Here is a 12639-nt window from a genome sequence, read left to right as displayed (position 1 = left end):
CTTACCCCCCGTTGCTAGGGATTTATACCCCACTGCTTACGCCCCGTTGCAAGGAACATTTGCAAAATAAATTATAGATCTTTACATTTTGTACTTTTTTATGACTCGGTGATACAGCGGTACCTCTACGGACTCACAACGTCAGAAACCAGGTTTCAACACCCGTAGTGAACAGAACACAGACATCTTATTGAACTTTGGTCTTCACTTCAAACAAATAAACTCTTTAATAAAATAATTTGAAACACAACATTTATTTATTTTTATTGTGTGAATTGAAAACTGAATTAAACCTGAGATTCTAAGTGAGTATTGTGTTTTGTGTATGAATATATTATGTAGACTCATCATTCATTACTGCGTGGATAGGTACGTGTAATAAATTTTCGTGAGATATGAATTTCTTTTGTTACTTAGAAATTACAACTTTACTTGTCAATTTGTGTAAACCTGTTGTTACTTAGAAACTACTTGTCAATATGTTTAAATTAATACATTATTCACACAGTTATTTTTATTTCGGGTTCAATTTGAACCTGAAAATGTTCTTAGAAGTAACATTTTGCCTCAAGTTTTACATTTGTTAGAACCACTAAAATATTGTTAGAAATTATAAACCACCGTATATAATATATACATAGTGTGTAATTTATATATAATATTTAAGTAAAAGGAAACAGCAGTTGGTAATCGTATCAATTTGACGTTTTGTTACGATTTTCTAAAAAAGAAAAAACGAAACGTGTTTGTGGTTAATATTCCAATATTGTTTTATTTTTTGTAATCATGTTTATTTCATAACTGTAACCAGAATGTCAAAGTTTTCTACCGTGAAGCTTTACCTAAGGACACTTCCAATTTCCACATCTCCATCCTTCTACTAAACGGAGCAGCGTTTTCTTCCAAAACCTGGCTGGACCTGGGCGCAATACAAGTGCTGGCTGCAATAAGCTAACGGACTGTGGCAATGGTGTATGTACATGGTGGACTTTCTGTTCATTAGTAACTTAACATTACAACATTTAGAGGTAGGTGTCAGTTCATTACCAACTTAACATTACAACATTTAGAGGTAGGCGTCAGTTCATTACTAACTTAACATTACAACATTTAGAGGTAGGTGTAAGTTCATTACTAACTTAACATTACAACATTTAGAGGTAGGTGTCAGTTCATTACCAACTTAACATTATAACATTTAGAGGTAGGCGTCAGTTCATTACTAACTTAACATTACAACATTTAGAGGTAGGTGTAAGTTCATTACTAACTTAACATTACAACATTTAGAGGTAGGCATCAGTTCATTACTAACTTAACATTACAACATTTAGAGGTAGGCGTCAGTTCATTAGTAACTTAACATTACAACATTTAGAGGTAGGCGTCAGTTCATTACTAACTTAAGATTACAACATTTAGAGGTAGGCGTCAGTTCATTACTAACTTAACATTACAACATTTAGAGGTAGGCATCATTTCATTACTAACTTAACATTACAACATTTAGAGGTAGGTGTCAGTTCATTACTAACTTAACATTACAACATTTAGAGGTAGATGCCAATTCATTACTAACTTAACATTAGAACATTTAGAGGTAGGCGTCAGTTCATTACTGACTTAACATTACAACATTTAGAGGTAGGCGTCAGTTCATTAGTAACTTAACATTACAACATTTAGAGGTAGGCGTCAGTTCATTACTAACTTAACATTACAACATTTAGAGGTAGGTGTAAGTTCATTACTAACTTAACATTACAACATTTAGAGGTAGGCATCAGTTCATTACTAACTTAACATTACAACATTTAGAGGTAGGCGTCAGTTCATTAGTAACTTAACATTACAACATTTAGAGGTGGTCGTCAGTTCATTACTAACTTAAGATTACAACATTTAGAGGTAGGCGTCAGTTCATTACTAACTTAACATTACAACATTTAGAGGTAGGCATCATTTCATTACTAACTTAACATTACAACATTTAGAGGTAGGTGTCAGTTCATTACTAACTTAACATTACAACATTTAGAGGTAGATGCCAATTCATTACTAACTTAACATTAGAACATTTAGAGGTAGGCGTCAGTTCATTACTGACTTAACATTACAACATTTAGAGGTAGGCGTCAGTTCATTACCAACTTAACATTATAACATTTAGAGGTAGGCGTCATTTCATTACTAACTTAACATTACAACATTTAGAGGTAGGTGTCAGTTCATTACTAACTTAACATTACAACATTTAGAGGTAGGTGTCAGTTCATTACTAACTTAACATTACAACATTTAGAGGTAGATGCCAATTCATTACTAACTTAACATTAGAACATTTAGAGGTATGTTTCATGACAACATATAGTTTTGAAAACAAGAGACGCGTATTTCCAAAAAATTCTGGATGAATAAAGATATATATTCATTTGTTATCAATGTTATTCTCTTTCATCAGTTTATATTTTTCTTCAAAAACATAATACTAAAAATTATTCATTGTGATAAAGGAAATAATAAATTGAACAAAGAGTTTGTTTTGTTACCAATTTGTAAACAATTTCTACGTGATGGAAAAAAATGAATATTAATTTCGAAGTCTGCGTATCTTATGGAAAATCTATTTGTAAAAGAAAAATAACTTGTATGGAATTTAAGTTATTAGGTCAAGGTAATATTGCGAAAGATCTTAGGAACAGTATTCAAAACTCCTTATGCAATGATATTATTGGGTCACATTATCACGTGACACTAACAGATGAATTTTGATAGGTAATTAACCAATTCCCCAAATTCTTTTATGGGATATGAAGTAAGATTAATTAGAGTAAAAGCTCTCTTTCATAATACAGCTTTTTTATTGGATACTATAACATCTAACAACCTATTTTTATTTCAACAAATGAAAGCAGCGGTTGTCAGTCTAATAAAGTTCACAATTGATGCTTTACTATATCTACAGTCAGAAACCATTATTAGATGTGATGTTATCATAATTTTAATTTAAAATCTCATTAATCGACAGGCATATACTGTTTGGGTAAAAACTAGATGACGCTATATTCCAGAAAATGTTTGATAGGAAACTTTCATTAATCAAATTAAATCATGGTTTCAGATCATTTAAGAAAGACTATACTTAAGTTTACATATTTCTACATTTTTGGCAATTCCAGTTGCAACATGAAATATTTTTATTGATCTATTTTCGTCTTTTCCATTTTAATAGTTATTTGAAACAGTATGGAGGAACGAGATCACTGGCTTTACTTTACGTAACATTTCCAGGTTTTCTGCATTTTAACAGTTTTATTGTGATATAGGAAAACAATATGACACTTTATTGTCGAGTTTAATAAGATTCATCAAAACTGTTAAAAGTATAGCAGTTTGTTATATTCAGTAGCTTCTGATCTTATCAACCAATGGGGATCAGAATTTGATAATTAATTGAGTGACTAATATAGGTATATAAGAATAAGATTTATATTTGTTATCAGACATAATGTTGACGATTTCCCATAAAATTTAGGTTGTTTCTAAACAGGATATCAAACTAATAATGCTGAATAATCATAATGAAAAAGTGAATAAAACGAAAAACTGATAAACATTACAGCATACATTGGAACTTCAATGAAACATTAGTGTTACTTCTATTAATTTATTAACCGTTGCATTTTCTGTATAGTTCCTCAGAAATTTTCAACAAATAGAAATGTTTATCATAAAGAGAACTACACCACACTAGACGTACATAATATGTACGATTTTCACCTCACACGAGACATCAGTGTTTGATCTATTACATTGTAAACCGTTACATATTCCAAATAGTTCTTTAAAGATTTTGAACAAGTAGAAGTGTTTATCATAATATTATTACAACCACACTCTAAGCAAGTTTCTATATATACAGTCTTATATACGGCAAACATAGTTTGCGGAATGCTATTTAAGTTATCCATTTAATACAACATACATTATACATATTATAATTTAAATATATTACAGACATTTTAATCAATAAAGTTACTGAAAGTAACCTTAAAAAAATTGAAACATATATTAGAAGAACACACCTATGCTCAGTAACATGATAGTAAAGTATATAAAACACTTGAATTGATTTGAGATCTATTTATACATTCTTCAAGAGCTGTTAATTGAAAAAATAAAGTGGGTAAAGGAACTTATTCAATGAGAACATGAGTGGTTAGGCATACATGAAGTGCCAACTGAGAAAACATTGTTACGATACAAGTATGTGGCTGTAGAAAATAGCGTTCGGTAAGTTTATTTATATTCAGTTGTATGTGAGTTTTCACGATGGCAAAGCCACATCGAGCTATCTGCTGAGTCCACCACTGGATCAGTTGTCTCAATTGCGTAACATAAAACATTAAGTAAATAAGAAATAATTATTGGACGCACCATAGAGTTTGTTTTGTTTGCAAGACTAATTAACGTGTGTCTTAATTCATGTTTCTTATATAGTCGTACAATATCTCTGAACTTTCTGTACTGAGATAAAATGTATCTGAATATTCTTTACTGGTACAAAATTAAACTGTTTCTGAACTGCGATGTACGGTATCTATACGTACTATAGCAGCATATAATATGACTGGACTTCAATTTCCATACTGGGATAAAATCTATCAGAGATTTAATCTATGATACAGTCTCTCTGAACCTTTTTCTAAACTGTAACACAAAGCGCTATAATTCTAAGATAGTTTCTCTTCTTGAAGGGCAAGCAAAGAGCAACAATATTTAATTGAAACATTTATGACATAAAACCGTACTTGTAAAAAACGTGAGGTAATTTTCTAAAACACTTGTGATGTAACAAAGCATTTGCAATTAACGTATGGTTATTTACTGAAACACTTTTGAAATAAACGTGTTTTGCTTTTATATCTGATGAAACAAAATAATGTTTATCATTGTTATTAAATACTTGCCTTGATATTTGTGAAAATTCTTCGCAATTATGATTTTCTGTATTATTTTTTACTACACTTCCTTGTTGGCGTATCGTTTGAATTTCAGGCATTTTGCCAATACCGCATGTAAGTGCTGGTTGTTTACTTCGGCTGTATTTTAATAATATATTCCTCAGTTCAGGTTCAAAGCAAGTTTGTTTATTTTTGAATTTCGCGCAAAGCTACATGAGGACTATCTGCGCTAGCCGTCCCCAATTTTGCAGTTTAAGACTGGAGAGACGGCAGGCAGTCATCACCACCCACCGCCAACTCTTGGGCGATTCTTTTACCAGCGAATAATGGGGTTGACCGAAAATTATAACGCCATTACGGCCGAAAATGCGAGCATGTTTGGTGCGACCATAATTCAACCTGCGACCCTTAGATTACGAGTCGAACACTTCAACTCACCTGGCCATGCCGAGCCTTCTAAGTACGTGTATTATCACAAGCCAATTTGTAGAGATTTCTGCACAGCGCATTTTAACAAGTGAATGTGAATAGATTAACAACAACAAGTTATACACTATGTAGCCCTGAAGTAAAAAAAAAAGAGGTCAATACGTTTCCAGTCAAAAATGTCACAACTGAACCAGAAAACCTGTTCTAAATATAGATAAACATCTCGAATAGACCTCACTGCACGTGTATTCTATACAATTTATTGAAAACAGCTAGAGATGGATGTGTTATTATTGACGTGATTTGATATTCCAGTTGTTTAGAGAAGTATTAAGAATCGCCAGTTGAAATATACATACAACGTAGTTTATTTGTTCTAATACTATTCTTTAATGTGTACCTTTAACAAAACAACATGAAAAACAAAGTGGCAAGTTTATTTTATAATATGTATATGATATGTTTTTTCTCAGCTGCAGCACAGCGGCTTATAAAACGGCTCAAAGTTATTATTATTTTATTAATATTTTAAGTACGAACTTCTAACTCATATCTCCATCACCTCTTGATCGATTTGAGAGCTAATATCGATTGATGTTTTCGATCGTACCAAAAGTATCATAGATTAATTCAGTGTAATCCTGCCTAGAATAATTTTAATTGAAGGTAGGTTTATAAGAATCATGAATAACAATAAAATTGTATCAAATATACCCACTCCCTACCGCTGGTATTAATAGTGTAAGAAAATGTAGCTTGTAAAAAGGACACAAAAATTGTCTCGTAGATTAATTTACTCAAATTCTGCTTAACAGATTTTGAAGTGCCCTTGGTTATTTAGATTTTCGTCTTGTTTTATGAAAAAATACTTTTGATGGTAAAAGATGTGTTTTTAGCTACGTTTTACTGGAACTATCAGAGTTTGTTTTTGGAATTTCGCACAAAGTTACTCGAGGGCTATCTGTGCTAACCGTCCCTAATTTAGCAGTGTAAGACTAGAGGGAAGGCAGCTTGTCATCACCACCCACCGCCAATTCTTGGGCTACTCTTTTACCAACGAATAGTGGGATTGACCGTTACATTATAACGCTCCCACGGCTGAAAGGGCGAGTATGTTTGGTGCGACCAGGATTCGAACCCGCGGCACTAAGTTTATGAGTCAAACGCCGGGGACTTTTAGCGAGTGTGAGCTGAGATATAGGAGAGTTTTCCGCAAACTTTTGAGTGTATATGAATAGTGTAGGAAAAACTTATAACCCTTTCCCTGCGACAACCACCTTCACTTATCTGAACAAAGATAAATTACTATACTCTCTTGGATAAAAATAATTACCCATACTGTAAGAAACAGCACCAGTTGAATGAGAAGAAAAAACAAATGGATCCAACTAGGTCGACGAAAGTGCGGGTCGCCAAGAAAAAAGCGATGCTGACCACTGGAATACAACCATGACTTTGAAAAACGAAGAAACATCCACAACGAGTGAAAAACAAACAAAGATGTCTACTTCGCTTGGTGGCCAGAAACTATGAATAATTTAGAATTTAGAAAACAACTCCCCGTTACTGGCACTTTGTAATATTACAAAAGCAAAATTAACATCTCTGGAATGTGATAAAGAAAACAATAAAAAGAATATAAGAGAAAAACGAAAACCAGAAAGAAAAATAGTTAAGTAATTCAAGTGAAAATTCTGAAGATGAAGGTGAAGAAACTTCTCATACAGAGGTGGAGATAGTTCCTTCCTACACTAACAATAATACGGATTATGTTACTAACTTAAACAAAGTCTTGGATGTTGATAACGCAAAAACTAATGAAGAAGAAAAAATCTAGAACAAAGCGATGAACAAACAAATGAAAACCAAGAGTATACTCTGGTAGTGTCGAAAATAAAAAGTGGAAATTCATTACAAAATGAAACTACAAACCAAAAAATACACCACTTAAAACAAAACACCCAAATATTCTATTATTATTGAGGCGAGCCTGGCACATATAATCAACCGCAACTAGCAGCGGAAATTATCAGATGTAAACCAGGTGTTGAAACAGCTAGTGTCAAGCGTTTTACCTTAAGGCGGTATCATTGTACGAGGTCAAGGAACTGCTGACGTAAATAAACTACTTAAAGAATGGCCCATGGACGCCTTCGCACCTGGGAACATGAATATATATTTACCAGGAACTAATCCAAGCCTAAGGCAATAGTAATCAGTAGGGTGTACCACTCCATAACAAAACAGGATATTGAGCAAGCATTACATAAACTAAATATACCATACCCCTATAGTGGGAAGAATTATCTCCAAGGTCTCTAAGAAACCAACAAATTTAGAAAGAGTTTACAGGGAACAACATTACAACATCTTGGAACTGACAAACAATGGTATCATTTTGTGGTACCAAAAATTCCAAGTTGATCAGCTTAAAACACCAGCTGTAGAAATTACACAATATTATAATTGCCAACGATATGAACACGTTTCAGCGGCATGTCTAGCAACACCGAGGTGTTGCGGATGTGGCGGTAAACACCACATATCTGCATGTAAAAAAGAACAAGCTACACCAAAATGCTGTAATTATGGAGAAACACAAACAGTAAATTATAAAGGATGCGACAAATAAAATGATAAAACAACGCATTTATGATATAAAAACAATAAAACCAACACAAGATAACACACCTAACACAACAAAACTGCAGGTTCATTTACATATGCACAAATGTTGAAGGGAAACTCTACACAACCAAAACCACCAACAAAAGAACAACAAACCTCAACCAAAACAGTGAGCAATTTACAAGAACTTAACAAAATCACAGATACAACAAACAACCAAGAAAATAAGAATCTTCAGTAAAAGAAAACACAAATGATGAAATAAGTCTGACAGTAAACTTAATTAAAAACATTGTTACAGAGTTCATTACAGAATTTACAAAACCGACCCAATCGAAATATGACACATACCTATTCATAGACATAGCTAAAAAAACACATAACATCACATATTCCACAACAAATCACAACAATCACAAGATACATGCTAAAATTTTAATTACAGAGTTCTAAGTATCAACATCCAAGGTGCACTTGCTTCCAAGAAACACGAGATCGAAGACTTAATAAATGATATTAACCCTGTTATTCTTATTGTAAGTGTAACACTAATTTATCTTCAGAATAGATTCAAAATATGTAACTATACGTCAATAAGAAGAGATAGAAGAAATAATCAAGACACCAACAGAATAATTATGTTATCATATAAAGAACACCTTTCCGTTACTGAAATCCAAATGAACAACAGCAATGAAAATATAATAATTGATATCCTCTTAGAAAACCACTCGATAATAACAGTAGCAGGAATATATTGTTCTCCAACAAAAATGTATAGATATAAATCTCATCTGCAACATCTTTTATCATCACCAAAATACACTTGTAATAGGTGAAGTGGGTTTCTCGTCATCCCGCATAAACTGCCCCAATCCTTTAAAAATTATTTATGTTAATTAAATAACTTATTAATAGCAACATTGACAATTTTGTGCTTTTAACTATACTTATGTGAATCTTTATATATGTTTTTAATTTTACAGCTTGTAAGGATCCGGATTATCGCCAGTAGAAGTGATATTTTGAAATCTTACCTTTATTTAAAAAACAATCCGAAGGTTATACAGTGCAAGAAAAATGTACATTTCACATCACTGTAAACTTAATTAGGAAATAAAAACTCTGCTTGAAACTTAGTTTGGTTTTTTTCGCAATAAAAAACATAAAACAATAAACTGAATAAAGTAAGAAATAAAGTATAATTTATTGTTAAAAGAAAAATTTCGTTAATCTGTATTGTCTGTGTGTTTCTCCTGTTCAAGGAACACGATTTGATACAGAATCGAATGCTTGCTCAGGTTAATTTCTGTAGAATATATATCGAGTGTTGACAGTTCGGAAAATAAATGCTGTAAAAGAAATATTACCACATGGTCAAATGTTTTACCCGGATATTTATCTTGTATCTGTACATTCTCTGTTATCGATATTTAATCAATAAGACAGTTGTTTACATGTCACAAAGTTTTAAGCTTGTTGGTATTCAATCTTTTGTAACTTTTTTCTCACACTGTAGTGGTGTCAATCTATTATAGTTTCTTCTTGGTTGAACTCTTTAGTTAATAGCGTCAACTAATTACAGACTAAACTCTAAACGAGGAGCAAATTTTTTCTCAACATGTTTAATTCAAGCATTGTTGTTCTAGAATCATCATTGTTTTATATACGTGTCTAATGATACTTCACTGTATTCTGTATCACAATTCTCAATATTAACCAATATTATACGATACTTCAAAAATATTTAGCAAGGCCTCACTCCTACTTGCTTTATAAAAATCTCTGATAAATATTTACTCGTAAAAGCTCACTTTTTCGATCCTTACATCTTACATCCATCACCATTTACAATTTAATATTAATAATGTAAATAAAGGTATGTACATAAACATATGTACCATAAATTCATTATACACTTGTTCAGAGATATAGTGTATTATAGTAAACACACTCAATGATAGTACATAATCACATAATATTCATTAGCTATATAACACTTAACCATATAATACTTATCGTAAAAAAAAACTCCAAATTAAGAAAAGAGTGATTAATATGGTACACGTTATATTATTTAAGTTTAATTAATACAACAAATTGCAGTCCATCCGTAACAATCAAGACACGTCTCATTGGTCTTCATTTCACGATTAGTTCTCTCCTGGTCGTCTCTTTGAACTCATAACAGAAATGTCTTCTCGGAAGAGAACATTGTAACAACTCTCTCACTTAACTGTTTTACAGGCACTTCGATGTATCACTTAACACTTCATCGCTCAAGTTGTTTTCTTCTGGAATAACACTATCGTAATGTGGGTTTTATTTTATTTGTCATTCATTAACTGTTTTGCGGTAATATTTCATAACTTCTTTTGTTATCGTCTGTGGGAAATTAATCTTGTTCTTGTACGCCTGTTTTCGAACATTTCATTTTTGGTTTCTCAAACATATGTTTATATATATATTAATTGACTTTATTAATTTTGATCTGTATATTTAACTTATAATTAGGTAACTTCGCCAATTATTTACGAATTCAATATTAATGTTCAGCTATTATAAATCACTCTATATCAAAATCAGATGAGATATCATCACATAATTCAACCACTTCAGTGGCCTGTAAGTAAGACAACCTTTTATTGTTGCCCGCGCCTGATTTGGTTTTATTCTTGAATAAGCGTATCTAACTTACAATATGTCATTAAAGCCAATTTTTCACGTACTGTGTATAACACCATACTTACAAATAAAACTACCAATCACAATGTTATCATTACTGAATCAGTCAACTTCCACTTAAACTGTAGCTCTCCTGTGATGTACATGTTATTAAAATTCCTTGATACTTTACCCAGCTCTCGAACAGGGCAAGTTTCGGATGTCATCCTTTAAGATTGATAGTCGTTTAAAATTTAAATCTTGTTTTATATTTTGAATTAACTATAACTCTTTTATAGGCAATAGCTTTTGCTAGTAGGGTACTCTTATATTCAAAGGAATTCATGTATATTTAGTTTTACTTCTAAAACAAGAGGACAACGTAGTTTCTTGGCTAGGAGCTGACCAATCTAAGATATCAACTATTCTTTAATTTAATTACTTAAGTTCGATAAAAAAAAAAAAATTTATATTTCATTGAGAGCATAGTATCGATTAGGTAAGTTCATATTTTACACATATAATAGCCAAGTTATTGGTGTTTTAATTTTGTAACAATAAAATAATGTAAGTATAATTATTCTATTTTTAAAATGTTCAGGGTTATGTACTTTAAGGGGACCTTCTACACATTTCGGGATATCTTTCTCTTTCATTTCCACACTTAGAGCTAACGAACAGTTAAAGGTTGAGGTTAAGTATGCAATCCTATATAATTTGAACATTCTATTCGTTGCTTTCAAACACATCTCTGTAAACACCCTAAGTGTATTCTATGCTGCAGCTGTCTTTACATAAGTTCATTTGTAATACTTATAAATCTATTCACTATTAGTAGGTTTCATATATTGTAAGTACGGAAGTAATTTCCTATCAATTTCATCCACTATTTGTTTCTAATATATTTCGATGTATAAAGTATGAACTAACTTTCTATATTCAGCTACATACATAATACTTGTTCTAACCTAGATAACTCAGTCTTACAATTTCCAACTGTAAATAATAATTTTTATTAGTTATTTTGAATTCTAGAATTGAAAGCTAACATATAAGTTCCTGCTCTATGAAGTTCAGACGGTCTGATTCTGGTATCAAAATGTTTTCTAAGACTTAGGACACTTTCCTAAATTTCTGGTCATCTAATTGAAGAGTCTGGTTTAATTAGTTCATTACAGTGACCTGTTAACTTAACTATTTGTATCTATACCTGTCTTTGTTGTTCGATTTTTTTGTTTAATTAACGTAAATCGTATGTTTTTGCTTATGTGAAGAAAAATTTAAAAAACATTTCTACTTGCGTCTTTTAAACCACATTTTGTGGAATCCGATCGGAAATCGAGACGCTATCTTTAATATAATTTAATTATAATTACAAAACTTCTGTCTTGATAAGATATCGTCTAACTAAGGTGTTATAGTTCTCAGTTCCTTCCTGTATGATTCTTACTGAACATTAGATTGCTATTACTTGATTTGTCATATAAATTGACGTAATATTTTCCGAACCACCGTCATTTAAACTGACACGACAACTTACGAGAAAAGATTTTGCGAACAATATTACTTTTTCTCGTAATCAAATTATTAATCGAACATACTGTAAAAATGGTATATCTTCGAAAATTATTCACTTATCTCTTGATAATATAAGATTTTCTTTTTCAATAGAAAACATACTCGTTTTATTTCTTTCTGGTAAAATACATTATTTTCCGCCATGTTTCCACTCACCAAAAGAAAAATGATCGTAGTAAAGCTACAGATATTTCTACAACTGAAACATATAAAGAGAAATGTCCGATAACCACACAGACACAAAGATATATGTATATAAAATATTCAATAATTTTTATGCATATCCTATATTGTCAACTTAAGTCTAATTACAGTTACGACTACGGCTTAACATATTGTGAAAAGCTTCTTCAACAGAGCTAACAATAACTCTATT

At 31.5% G+C, this 12639-nt stretch overlaps 1 long non-coding RNA gene across 4 annotated transcripts in view; it reads left to right on the top strand.

The window, feature by feature from the left end:
• LOC143242156 (uncharacterized) overlaps positions 1–9143 on the top strand; it is a 228266-nt gene extending 219123 nt beyond the window's left edge. For 2 of the 4 annotated variants that reach the window (XR_013022482.1, XR_013022480.1), the window contains exons 2-3: positions 812–1028; positions 9008–9143. This is a non-coding gene — a long non-coding RNA (uncharacterized LOC143242156). The remainder of the gene's footprint in view (positions 1–811; positions 1029–9007) is intronic. The other 2 variants (XR_013022481.1, XR_013022483.1) reach the window with 2 other exon arrangements.
• The last annotated feature ends 3496 nt before the right edge of the window (positions 9144–12639 follow it).

Source organism: Tachypleus tridentatus, unplaced genomic scaffold (assembly GCF_004210375.1).
Source record: "Tachypleus tridentatus isolate NWPU-2018 unplaced genomic scaffold, ASM421037v1 Hic_cluster_2, whole genome shotgun sequence".
NCBI lineage: Eukaryota > Metazoa > Arthropoda > Merostomata > Xiphosura > Limulidae > Tachypleus > Tachypleus tridentatus.
Note: the sequence above shows the minus strand (reverse complement) of the source record. Positions and strands in the feature narration are given on the sequence as shown.